At 38.1% G+C, this 14,717-nt stretch overlaps 1 pseudogene; it reads right to left on the bottom strand.

Moving 5' to 3' along the window:
* LOC127448815 (ubiquitin-like modifier-activating enzyme 1) overlaps positions 1 to 14,123 on the bottom strand; it is a 60,333-nt pseudogene extending 46,210 nt beyond the window's left edge.
* Positions 14,124 to 14,717: the final 594 nt, after the last annotated feature.

Below are 14,717 nucleotides of genomic sequence, written 5' to 3'. Positions count from 1 at the left end.
TGAAACAAATAAAAAAAATATCTGCAAGGAAAGCACACTAAAAATATATATTTTAAGATTTACACATTTCAATTTATTAACAAAATTACATCAAATTAATCTTTAATAAAATACAATTAAAGTTTTATTAAAGTTTTATTCATTTATCTTTGTTAAACACTACACAATTAAATTGGATGGAATTTATCTATAAAATTAATATGCGTAAATCTTATTATTTTTTGAGTGCATCCTACAGTAATTTAACAACACTGTAAACTGTAATCCAACCAATTTACAGTTGAAGTCAGAAGTTTACATACACTTAGGTTGAAGTCATTCAAACTTTTTTAATCACTCCACGGATTTCATATTAGCAAACTATAGTTTTGGCAAGTCGTTTAGAACATCTGCTTTGTGCATGACACGAGTAATTTTTCCAAAAATTGTTTACAGACAGATTGTTTCACTTTTAATTGACTATATCACAAGTCCAGTGGGTCAGAAGTTTACATACACTAAGTTAAATGTGCCTTTAAGCAGCTTGGAAAACTCCAGAAAATGATGTCAAGCCTTTAGGCAATTAGCCAATTAGCTTCTGATAGGCTATATGGTTAATTGGAGTCAACAGGAGGTGCACCTGTGGATGTATTTTAAGGCCTACCTTCAAACTCAGTGCCTCTTTGCTTGACATCATGGGAAAATCAAAAGAAATCAGCCAAGACATCAGAAAAAAATAAAAATAAAATATAAAATAAATGTGGACCTCCACAAGCCTGGTTCATCCTTGGGAGCAATTTACAAACACGTGAAGGTACCACATTCATTTGTACAAGCAATAATATGCAAGTAAAAACACCATGGGACCACGCAGCCATCATACCGCTCAGGAAGGAGACACATTCCATCTCCTAGCGATGAACATTGTTTGGTGCGAAAAGTGCAAATCAATCCCAGAACAACAGCAAAGGACATTGAGAAGATGCTGGAGGAAACAGGTAGAAAAGTATCTATATCCACAGTAAAATGAGTCCTATATCGACATCATGAAAGGCTGCTCAGCCAGGAAGAAGCCACTGCTCCAAAACTGCCATAAAAAAGCCAGACTACAGTTTGAAAGTGCATATGGGGCAAAGATCTTACTTTTTGTAGAAATGCCCTGTGGTCTGATGAAACAAAAATTTAACCGTTTGGCCATAATGACCATCGTTATATTTGGAGGAAAAGGGTGAGGCTTGCAAGCCGAAGAACACCATCCCAACCGTGAAGCATGAAGGTGGCAGCATCATGTTGTGGGGGTGCTTTGCTGCAGGAGGGGCTGGTGCACTTCACAGAATAGATGGCATCATGAGGAAGGACAATTATGTGGATATATTGAAGCAACATCTCAAGACAACAGCCAGGAAGTTAAAGCTCGGTCACAAATGGGTCTTCCAAATGGACAATGACCCCGAGCATACCTCCAGTTGTGGCAAAATGTCTTAAGGACAACAAAGTCAAGGTTTTTGTGTGGCCATCACAAAGCCCTGACCTCAATCCGATTGTGGGCGGAACTGAAAACGCGTGTGCAAGCAAGGAGGCCTACAAATCTGACTCCGTTACACCAGTTCTGTCTGGAGGAATGGGCCAAAATTCCAGTAACTTACTGTGAGAAGCTTGTGGAAGGCTACCCAAAACGTTTGATCCAAGTTAAACAATTTAAAGGCAATGCTGCCAAATACTAACAAAGTGTATGTAAACTTCTGACCCACTGGGAATGTGATGAAAGGAATAAAAGCTGAAATAAATCATTCTCTCTACTATTATTCTGACATTTCACATTCTAAAAATAAAGTAGTGATCCTAACTGACCTAAGAAAGGGAATGTTTTCTACGATTAAATGTCAGGAACTGTGAAAAACTGAGTTTAAATGTATTTGGCTAAGGTGTATATAAACTTCTGACTTCAACTGTATATAAATGAAATTAGCTTTTATTAAAAGTAATGTAATAATGCAATAATGTAATGTTGTTTTAAAAAGTAACTTCCCCAAACACAGCATGTGACACATGTAAAGCCTCTTGATGAAAGGCTACAGTAAACAAGATTGAAAGACATCTAGATGTGTTGTGGACCAGATGGGGTCCCTGCAGCCACTAGTCACATGCTGATGTGAATGGGACGTGACTGGTGACCATAAAGCCCCTGTCTCCATACCTTTTGCTCAGACAGACAGAGTAATGACTTTATCATATGTATGTGTGTGTGTGTGTGTGTGTGTGTGTGTGTGTGTGTTCAATAAAATTAAGTCTCCAAATAGAAAACAGAAGTGACTGTTGAAAAGACCAAAGGCAGACCAAAAGAACTGTGACTCAATGTGTTTTCCACTAGTCTAGACTTAGGTGTGTAGATCTTTGCATGTGAGTAACATCTATTAATTGGCTTTGCAGGAAAGTAAACCTTTCAAACAGTGCAAAAACAGTTATACAAAGCTCATCCAAACCTCACATGCTATTTCTTGAGAGACCGAGAATTTTCTTTACAATCAGACCTACTCTGCTGCAATATATCCATGAATGCTTAGTGTATGACACAGAAAAGTGATACATTGTTGCATCGAACAGAACTATGATCTAAATTCCTTCAGGTTTTGCAACTATCTGGGCTTGTAAGATAGTGGACATTTCTGGGTTTCAACACTCTGTGTCTTGTCCATATCGCCCCTCCTCTGACTGAATGTTTATCTTGGTGTGCAGGAACCAGTGCTATGGATTTGATCATGCACATCTATACAGTTACTCAACCACAGATGCACAGCCAGTAGAAGATTGATCTGTTGTGTTTTTCTCTTTTAAGTTCAATAAGATTAACACATTTATAAAAGATGTGCCATAATGTGCAGCAATTGCCATGTTGTATACAATACGTAATATGAATGAATATATACTAATATCTAAGTGTTTTAACAACTTTGCATTAAAGGGCCCAATCTATAATCGACAAAATCATCTCGTAAAATCGAATGGGCAAAGATTTAAACTTATTTGGGGGATGAATTCAGAATTTTAATCAAATTAGCCAGTTCTGATAAGCACTCCTTAATTTACACTGTACACTGGTTACCAATGTTTGGGCATAAATTGGCACCATTCAGAAAATAACAACTGGTTATATCAATCCATGTTAATTATTGGTACGTCATCATGTAAAACCATGTAAACATGTACTGACCTCTCTCTGTTACTTTAAACAATGAACAGTACCCCCACCAGACATTATAATTAGTCAGAAACTTCTGTTGACAAAGACAACAGTGCCGCCTGCTGGTTAAAAGTGCAACTGACACATTCAACCATAACTTGAGAGTCCTGAAATGAATCCACAATCTTCTAACTGACTTTCCAACAAAATTACACTGTAAACTGTCTATTGTATGTAGAGACAACTAGAAAGCAGTCATTTAGCAAAAAATAAATAAATAAATAAATATATTTTTTATCTCAGGGGCCATTCACTAAGAATGTATTCTTGTATTCGATCTGTGCTATTTTGAAATTATTAGTCTATGTAAACATGTGCTTGATGGATGAATTGTACATATATTAATGATTTCTTTTTAAGATTTATATGTATATATTAAAGAAATATGCACTAACATGAACCATCCAAGATTAAAAAATGCTGTAAACAATATCGTTCATTGTTAGTCCGTGATACATAATGCAGAACTAATGTTCACGAACAGAACCTTATTTGTTTTAACACAAGAATGTGTCCTGTGTGAACGGCCCCTTACAGTACATTTACAGAAACTATCCACTAGAAGTAATGTGGGTTTTTACTATAGGCTCAGTGATGATAGCTCACAGCTTGCTCCAGCATAGTAAACAGAAAGTTACTGGTTCTAGTCTGGGAGCTTTAAACTTACCACCACACCGGTCTGGGACTATAAATCTGTTGTGTTACCTGGTCAGGGGGAAAGCAGTGCAGTAGTTGCCTATGGTGGTTGTTGTGGAGTATTTCCCACTGTCTGCGGGTCCAGCTGACACAGTCCATCCAGTTTTGAGGCCGTTCCTGCGTCAGACTCCTATAGATGCCCTCCAACACTTCCACAGCCTCCACATCCCCATGGGTGACTGTGTGCTCCACAAACGCTGGATCACCACAGAAACAGCATGGAAAGACCAAATCAAAGACTCAAACTAAAAAAAAAATAGTTCACCTAAAAATGAAAATTCTCTTATAATTTACTCACCCTCATTCCATCACAGATATATATGACTTTCTTTTTTCTAGTAAAAAAAGGACTTAAATATTGATCTGTTTCTCACCCACACTTATCAAATCGCTTCAGAAGACACTAATTTAACCACTGGAGTAATATGGATTATTTTTATGCTGCCTTTATGTGCTTTTTTGAGCTTAAAAATTCTGGACCCTGTTGACTTGCATTGTATGGACCTACAGAGCTGAAATATTCTTCTAAAATCTTTGTGTTCTGCAGAAGAAAGAAAGTCATACACATCTGGGATGGCATGAGGGTGGGTAAATGATGAGAGAATTTTCATTTTTGGGTGAACTGTTCCCTTAACACTCAAATGAGATTCTTTACAGGACATGCAAAACTTCGCTCAATTCAAGTTATTGCTAAAATGGGTCCGAAAAGAGAAGTTAATTCTGAGAAAAGCCCTAGCCGCATTTGAGCACAGATGCCACTTTGTTTGAAATCGTGTTACAGTATTTAATTCAATGACAAAATACATATGATTTTAAGTATGGCTTAAGTGTCCAAATACTTTTTGGAGCTCCTGTAAGTATTGTTATAGTAATTTATTGGCATTTATTAACTGCTGTTATGTATTAAGTTGGTCAAATATGTATATCAGAACAGACAAGGCTAATAACAAGTGTACAAATACTGAGGTTGGCTTGTAAAAGCTTGTTTAGTGTATCCTCAAAATGGGAGTTTTTAACCACAGTAAGCTGTTAAGTTTTGGTCAGGGGTTTGGTTTGATGGGTGGGACCTTCCTGGACTTCACTAAAAGGCTGTTGTTTGCCAACAGGAAGTAGTTGAGATTCAGGCAGTTATGTGTTGCCTTTCCTCTGCAGTATCTGTCTGATGCACATGCCACCTCAACTTCCTGAACACTTGGCTCTCTATAAACATCCTACACTTCATTTCAGATCTGACAACAGTTGACACTTCTGGCAGGAAGCCAGTGGACAGCCTTGGGTTGCACTAGTAATGGATGGCTAAGCCTGGACATACGGAACCAATTAAAAAGCAGTGTGTGGACACAAAGTAAACAGATAGCCATAGAACTCCATATTTTCTCTCCACATTGCCTCTTCTTTCTTTTGTTTATCTAAAGGTATTAATTGAATTATATTTTAAATACCTGAGATACTGGTTCACATTCTCTGCAACTTGAAGAGACCCTCAAACTGGTCTCTTGCCCATTGAAAATGACAAGGGTTTAATGCGTGATTCACACACAGCTTCCTTTGTTTTCAGAAGTGCATATGAGAAAGCAAAATTGGCATTAAAATTTTCACTGTGTATTGGCAAATTTTCACATGCATTTTGATAAAAAAAAAAAACAAACAAACAAACAAAAAAAAAGCCTGAAAGCTTTCACTAAATATTATCAAAACTGGGAGTAGCAGACAACAGTTTTACATCCTGGTGCCATCCTTTTAAACAAATCTTTTTTTATCTTTTTTTCTCTCTCAAATTTTTAAAATGACCTGATATGGATATTGTAGGCAATATTTATGCATCTAATTTTCAGATAGACACATTATGGTAATATTTCAGTCTTGTTTTAGTACCTGTAGTGTGTGCTCTATATGGTGTGGGAAGTTCTTCAGGGTACAGAGGGGAATGGGTTTCTCTCCATATATTCTGTGCATATTTTTACATGCATGGAATACCCGGATGATCTACTACATTTGTCAAAATGTGCAGTACATACACAGAGCATGGAAATGCACTCAACTTCCTTGCATTTACAATGTGACAGATGAATCTGAATTAATTTCAACAGCAATTGCTTTTTTGACGTAGATCGTATCATTAGTAGATCGTTATATCTAATCTATCAGATTATTAAACTCTTCATTATTAGATCGTAATCCCAAAAGTGAAGACATTTTTCCACAAATGTATAGTAAAATGCTAAATAACTATACGCTGATATTTGGAAGTGGAAATAACAGCAGAAACCCTGATATTCTTAGTTTAAACAGTTTATTTTACACAAAAATTTATATATATACATACAGTGCATCCAGAAAGTATTCACAGCGCTTCACTTTTTCCACATTTTGTTATGTTACAGCCTTATTCCAAAATGGAATAAATTCATTATTTTCCTCAAAATTCTACAAACAATACCCCATAATGACAATGTGAAAGAAGTTTGTTTGAAATCTTTGCAAATTTATTAAAAATAAAAAATGAAAAAAATCACATGTACATAAGTATTCACAGCCTTTGCCATGACACTCAAAATTGAGCTCAGGTGCATCCTGTTTCCACTGATCATCCTTGAGATGTTTCTACAACTTGATTGGAGTCCACGTGTGGTAAATCAGTTAATTGGACATGATTTGGAAAGGCACACACCTGTCTATATAAGGTCCCACAGTTAACAGTGCATGTCAGAGCACAAACCAAGCCATGAAGTCCAAGGAATTGTCTGTAGACCTCCGAGACAGGATTGTATCGAGGCACAGATCTGGAGAAGGGTACAGAAAAATGTCTGCAGCATTGAAGGTCCCAATGAGCACCGTGGCCTCCATCGTCCGTAAATGGAAGAAGTTTGGAACCACCAGGACTCTTCCTAGAGCTGGCTGCCCGGCCAAACTGAGCGATCGGGGGAGAAGGGCCTTAGTCAGGGAGGTGACCAAGAACCCGATGGTCACTCTGACAGAGCTCCAGCGTTTCTCTGTGGAGAGAGGAGAAACTTCCAGAAGAACAACCATCTCTGCAGCACTCCACCAATCAGGCCTGAATGGTAGAGTGGCCAGACGGAAGCCACTCCTCAGTAAAAGGCACATGACAGCCCACCTGGAGTTTGCCAAAAGGCACCTGAAGGACTCTCAGCCCATGAGAAACAAAGATTGAACTCTTTGGCCTGAATGGCAAGCGTCATTCCTGGCCAATACCATCCCTACAGTGAAGCATGGTGGTGGCAGCATCATGCTGTGGGGATGTTTTTCAGCGGCAGGAACTGGGAGACTAATCAGGATCGAGTGAAAGATGAATGCAGCAATGTACAGAGACATCCTTGATGAAAACCTGCTCCAGAGCGCTCTGGACCTCAGACTGGGGCGAAGGTTCATCTTCCAACAGGACAACAACCCTAAGCACACAGCCAAGATAACAAAGGAGTGGCTCCGGGACAACTCTGTGAATGTCCTTGAGTGGCCCAGCCAGAGCCCAGACTTGAACCCGATTGAACATCTCTGGAGAGATCTGAAAATGGCTGTGCACCGATGCTCCCCATCCAACCTGATGGAGCTTGAGATGTCCTGCAAAGAAGAATGGGAGAAACTGCACAAAAATAGGTGTGCCAAGCTTGTAGCATCATACTCAAAAAGACTTGAGGCTGTAATTGGTGCCAAAGGTGCTTCAACAAAGTATTGAGCAAAGGCTGTGAATACTTATGTACATGTGTGGGTTTTTTTTTATTTTATAAATTTGCAAAGATTTCAAACAAACTTCTTTCATGTTGTTATTATGGGGTATTGTTTGTAGAATTGAGGAAAATAATTAATTTAATCCATTTTGGAATAAGGCTGTAACATAACAAAATGTGGAAAAAGTGAAGCGCTGTGAATACTTTCTGGATGCACTGTATGTATATATATACAGGTGCATCTCAATAAATTAGAATGTCGTGGAAAAGTTCATTTATTTCAGTAATTCAACTCAAATTGTGAAACTCGTGTATTAAATAAATTCAATGCACACAGACTGAAGTAGTTTAAGTCTTTGGTTCTTTTAATTGTGATGATTTTGGCTCACATTTAACAAAAACCCACCAATTCACTATCTCAAAAAATTAGAATATGGTGACATGCCAATCAGCTAATCAACTCAAAACACCTGCAAAGGTTTCCTGAGCCTTCAAAATGGTCTCTCAGTTTGGTTCACTAGGCTACACAATCATGGGGAAGACTGCTGATCTGACAGTTGTCCAGAAGACAATCATTGACACCCTTCACAAGGAGGGTAAGCCACAAACATTCATTGCCAAAGAAGCTGGCTGTTCACAGAGTGCTGTATCCAAGCATGTAAACAGAAAGTTGAGTGGAAGGAAAAAGTGTGGAAGAAAAAGATGCACAACCAACTGAGAGAACCGCAGCCTTATGAGGATTGTCAAGCATATTCGATTCAAGAATTTGGGTGAACTTCACAAGGAATGGACTGAGGCTGGTGTCAAGGCATCAACCACACACAGACATGTCAAGGAATTTGACTACAGTTGTCGTATTCCTCTTGTTAAGCCACTCCTGAACCACAGACAACATCAGAGGCATCTTACCTGGGCTAAGGAGAAGGAAAAACTGGACTGTTGCCCAGTGGTCCAAAGTCCTCTTTTCAGATGAGAGCAAGTTTTGTATTTCATTTGGAAACCAAGGTCCTAGAGTCTGGAGGAAGGGTGGAGAAGCTCATAGCCCAAGTTGCTTGAAGTCCAGTGTTAAGTTTCCACAGTCTGTGATGATTTGGGGTGCAATGTCATCTGCTGGTGTTGGTCCATTGTGTTTTTTGAAAACCAAAGTCACTGCACCCGTTTACCAAGAAATTTTGGAGCACTTCATGCTTCCTTCTGCTGACCAGCTTTTTAAAGATGCTGATTTCATTTTCCAGCAGGATTTGGCACCTGCCCACACTGCCAAAAGCACCAAAAGTTGGTTAAATGACCATGGTGTTGGTGTGCTTGACTGGCCAGCAAACTCACCAGACCTGAACCCCATAGAGAATCTATGGGATATTGTCAAGAGGAAAATGAGAAACATAAGACCAAAAAATTCAGATGAGCTGAAGGACACTGTCAAAGAAACCTGGGCTTCCATACCACCTCAGCAGTGCCACAAACTGATCACCTCCATGTCATGCCGAATTGAGGCAGTAATTAAAGCAAAAGGAGCCCCTACCAAGTATTGAGTACATATACAGTAAATGAACATACTTTCCAGAAGGCCAACAATTCACTAAAAATGTTTTTTTTATTGGTCTTATGATGTATTCTAATTTTTTGAGATAGTGAATTGGTGGGTTTTTGTTAAATGTGAGCCAAAATCATCACAATTAAAAGAACCAAAGACTTAAACTACTTCAGTCTGTGTGCATTGAATTTATTTAATACACGAGTTTCACAATTTGAGTTGAATTACTGAAATAAATGAACTTTTCCACGACATTCTAATTTATTGAGATGCACCTGTATATATATATATATATATATACCTCAAACCAAAATCTCCTAATGAAATAATTTAGAGCTGGCCATCACTAGAAATATATACGGCTCTGGAAAAAATTAAGAGACCATTGCAAAATTATCAGTTTCTCTGGATTTACGTGGCTTGACAATGAATATATATATATTAGCAATATTTATCCAAAAAAAAAAAAAAAAAACATGACATGCCACATGACACAAACTATTTATCTTACATTCCACACCAATGAGCCACAGATCTGCTCCTTAGATGGCTCTGTAAACCCTTATGGGCAGTGGTAGCTCAGCGGTTAAGGCTCTGGGTTACTGATCAGAAGGTCGGGGGTTCAAGCCCCAGCACCGCCAAGATGCCACTGTTGGGCCCTTGAGCAAGGCCCTTAACCCTATCTGCTCCAGGGGCGCCGTATCATGGCTGACCCTGCACTCTGACCCCAGCCTAGCTGGGATATGTGAAAAAGAAGAATTTCACCGTATATGTGCAAATGTATAATGTGTGATAAATAAAGAAAATTAAAAAAAAAATTAAATTAAATTAAAAATTAAATTAATACGTCTTTGGTTGGACTAGGATGACTGTAACAGCTTTGCAGTGAGGGTAATGTCTCCCTCTGCTGGTGAACATAAAGAAACGCACTCACAAGGAAATACTTCTGTTTCTTCAATTTTTCTTGAAAAGCAGATCCAAACACAGCGATCTGTCCATCATATCGACTGTCTCTGCAACACAGACACATTACACATACACTACAATAACTTTATGCTGCCTATACTACTATACTCTTCACAAACATATCACAAATGACACTTTGCATTGAGTAATTTTTGCATAAGATTGCAGTAAAATTATTGCTTACAGGAGCACAAGCATCTTCAGTCAGGACACCTTCCTCACCCTCCTCTTCGTCAGGCAGGCATTCCAGAGCATTGAAGTACAGCCACTGTCTGAGAGGAGTGAATTTACCACTGCAGGTCTGAGGGGTTTCATAAACATACAATCATGAACATTATTAAACATACTGTAGAGGTGTCATTCATTTACTGACCTGGGATCTAGGATGGGATGTTTGCCTGTTTTCCTGAGAGAATCGATGCAGGGCTGTAAAGGCCAGGTGCAGAGACAGGTGTCTTTATTTTTGTCCAATTTGTTTGCTTAGGAGACCTGGCTGGAGTCATTCAGCATGCCCTGGGATTCAAACTAGCGAGCTAGCGAACTCCAGGGGTGGTAGCCAGTGTATTTTACTCATCTCCACAAGCTCAAGATCTATGAGCACTTCTTCTAAAGCCACATTGAAAGGTTTCTGTGAGCATTAAAATATCACCCAACTGAGTCGCTTTGCTATAATTGCAACTAAAAATCCTTTGATTTTTCTAAAGCAAGAAATATTCTGTGTTAAACTTAACACTACTGACAGCATCTATGACATGCTGTCAATTGCCACAGAATATCATTTTGACTTGGCCCTCAGTTTGTATTTGTTTTTTCCAGTAATGCACTTACAATGGAAGTCTATGGGGCCAGCGTACCAGAGGGTTTAAAATAAAAGACGGCAGGAGCGAGGAGCCTACCCCCAGTCAGACGAAGACTTGCTGGTGGTGGTGGGGAGGAGGCAGTTGCCACATTGACACCTGAAGGCAGCAGAATGATTGGCTGCTGGCAGACCTTTAAAGCAAGAGGTGAACAGTTATTGGTTAAAGGAAATTATGAATAAACCGATGACGTGTACCGCACAAGTCTCCCTGGCAGAACTACCGCTTATGCTTCCATTTCCTTTTCGATTCAGTTAGTATGCAACAAAGGGGTCTGTGGTATCCAGGCATAATTTTATGGCACTGTAGTATGTCCCTGTACTGGCATACTCTTTTGATACACACTCAAAAATATGTCATTTCCATTTCCATTACAATGCAAAATTTTAGTGCATTCGCAAGGAAGGAATTTGGGACGCAGCCCAACTAGTCCAGCTGATTGGACAATGCATTCATTGTTTTGTTTATTTTCATGTTGCTACTTTTTGTTAACTAACTACAGTTATGAAAAGACAACTTTTTTTGTTGATTCAAAGGAATTAGCTCTTCTTACCCACAAAGTCCTCTGGTGTCAGCCACAATAAACTTTATATTGTTTGAGTGGCAATACGTTCCCAGGCGTCACTGTTCCTCAAAGGGTGAATTTGTGAGCACCACAACCTGTTGATATAAAATACACCAAACAATGAGGATAGTTACAGTCAGAGACTTTGTTGAACGGACATGCTAGAACAGGAATCCCAACCCACCTGGAACTGGCTCAGGAAGTTCTCACTGAGTTTGTCAGTGCTTGCAGACACTCGAACATTCATGTTTAGACTAGAGCGCTGTTTCTCAGAGCACAGGGCCCTGTTCTGACCCACATCAGTTTCCTTCAGGTAAAACTACAGGGAGAATTTCATGTAAACATTCAAAAAAGTGACCACTTCTATATCAGTTTTAATTAGGGCTGTTAATTTAACAAGTTAATTCAGTGCGATTAATTATCTAAAAAATAATGCATCCAAAAATAAACGCAATAAATGATGTCCCCGAATTGCTCTTATGTCAATAAGAGCAATTCAAGCTTGAAGTACTACCAGTTTTCAGCAGGGGGCAGTAAGCAAAACTCCAGCTGTATAGGCAATGCACAGTTGTACAGAGAACACTCTCGGGCTTGCTTGACACGTAATGTATGTCAATGTTCAGTAATGTGGAAATAAAAATATTTTGCATTCTAAAGCCACATTTTGTATTGTACTATCAATGCAAATTCACTTGTCTGCCACAATAATATATTATATATATTTTTGAATCATTTAAATATAATTATTTAATCATCGTATATTGAATTATAGTTTTTTGTGGCTCTTTCTTTGAAATTTTTAATTTATATGTTTAATTAGATTAATTAATCAGCATATAATGTAATTCATTTGATTAACAAACCTAGTTTTAATTGTTATAGATTAAAGGAGTAGTTTGCTAAAAAATTATACTTGTTTTCATTTCGTTCTAAGCCTTTATGATTTTTTTTCTTCCATGGAAGACAAGGATTTTTTTCCATACAATGAAAAAGAATGGGGATGTACAGTATGCTGTTGAGTCATAAAAGTATAAAAAAAGTAGTCTAAACGATCCTTCTGAGGCCATATAATAGCTTGGTGTGAGAAACCATGAAGTCACTGGTATTCACTGACAATCACCCCTCCACCATAGCTCTCATAATGTATTAGGATATTCAAATTTGGCGTGGCACAATTGCTGCTTAACACACAACTGTTTGGCATCAATTGTATTAAAAAATATATGTGCGAAAAACAACAGCAAAGAGGAAGGCTTCCATGCAAATAGCTGATAACATTTTTGTCAGTTCCTCACACAAACCTATTATAGGGCTGCATAAAACTTAAAATATAGCGCACAAGTCGTATGGACTTTTTATTGTGTGTGTGTGTGTTTTTTTTTTTAGCTCAACAGCTCTAACCCCATTTTCATTGTGTGTGTATGGGAAAGAGCAGCTTGAAATTTCTGAAAAATATCTACTTTTTGTGCTCCCCAGAAGAAGGAAAGTCAAATGGGTTTGGAACAAAATGAAGGTGAGTAAATGATGACAGACTTTAAATTTTTTGGCTGAACTATCCCTTTAATAACATGAGAAGGTCTCATTACATGAGAAGACAGATCTCGCCACTCCACTGCTCCTTCGTCCTGGTGGCTGATCGGACCCCAGCCATTATCACATTCTTGGCAATTTCCACACCAAGACCTCTCATTCCGGCGATGAGGACATCAGCCTTTCCCATTCAACGTATCGTGTCATGGTCGATCACATACCTGTAGTGAAATTAACAATTGCACTGTTGATAAAGTAAAAATTCTCCAGCTGTCAATCTAATGTATTATATTTTTGGATGAGAATGCTTTTAAACTTTACTATGATCTGGAATCCAAAATAGGTTAAATCTCTGCTATAAGTGATTTTTTTAATTGCAGAGAGGCTAGTTGTACAAGAGCTAAATTTCAGTAACTACAAGGTAGAGTCAAAAGTCCAATTACTCAAATACTTGTTTTTTATATTAGTGGTTGTGCTTGATGGTTTGTAACACCTAGATGAAAACTATATTTAATTTGAAGTATTTTTTTTGTTTTTTTTTTTGCAATTATTCAATGGCAAGTTTTCTATTGAGGCATGTTGTCACAAAAGGTTACATTTGTTAAATTAACTGTACCTTTTTTTTTTTTTTTTTTACCAGGCAATAACGGTGAACATGTTCAATGGCTTAAACTTTTATTTATATATTTTTTCAAGCCAAGAATTTATAAGGTATTCGTCTATACACAAATTCACTTTCAAAAATAAACCTAACCTGAGAAATATTCACTGGAGGAAAAAGTTTGCTCCCAAACTTTTTTTGTGCAACAGTAAAAAATTCCTTCAGAGAACAACGTACTATTTTATTTCGTTCTACTAGTCTCTGTTTAGTTTCTTTGGACCAAGTCCAGTCATGTCAAAGTGTATTTATAAAATGTATGCAGCGGTAACTGCTGTCAATAAAATGCTCCTAAAAGAATAAAAATAGAAATCACGAAATGAGTTCCATGTTTAATATGAGTAAGCCTACTTATCTGCATACTTACAGTTGTCGAGAATATAACCCCTCGTCAATATCACTTTGCTCCATATTCCTGCAAGATTGAACAATAATTATTAGTTCTACAGTGGTAAGGGCTTTTTCTCTTTATGTACCTGTTCAATCGTTGGGCATGAAGCCTTAAAATGAACAAAAACAGGTTTCGTTCACAATATACAGCCACAACATTAAAACCACCTGCATAATATTGTGTAGCTCCCCCTCGTGCTGCCAAAACAGCACCGACCCACATCTCAGAATAGCATTCAGAGATGATATTCTTCTCACCACAATTGTACAGAGCAGTTATCTGAGTTACCGTAGACTTTGTCAGTTCAAAGCAGTCTGGCCATTCTCTGTTGACCTCTCTCATCAACAAGACATTTCTGTCCACAGAACTGCCGCTCACTGGATGTTTTTTGTTTTTGGCACCATTCTGAGTAAATTCTAGAGACTATTGTGTGTGAAAATCCCAGGAGATCAACAGTTACAGAAATACTCAAACCAGCCCGTCTGGCACCAACAATCATCCATGCGATTATCTAATCAGCCAATTGTGTGGCAGCAGTGCAGTGCATAAAATCATGCAGATATGAGTCAGGAGCTTCAATTAATGTTCACATCAACCAACAGAATGGGGAAAAA

This window comes from Myxocyprinus asiaticus, chromosome 12 (genome assembly GCF_019703515.2).
Source record: "Myxocyprinus asiaticus isolate MX2 ecotype Aquarium Trade chromosome 12, UBuf_Myxa_2, whole genome shotgun sequence".
Taxonomy (NCBI): Eukaryota; Metazoa; Chordata; class Actinopteri; order Cypriniformes; family Catostomidae; genus Myxocyprinus; species Myxocyprinus asiaticus.
The sequence above is the reverse complement of the archived record's forward strand: the minus strand, read 5'-3'. Positions and strand labels throughout refer to the sequence as shown.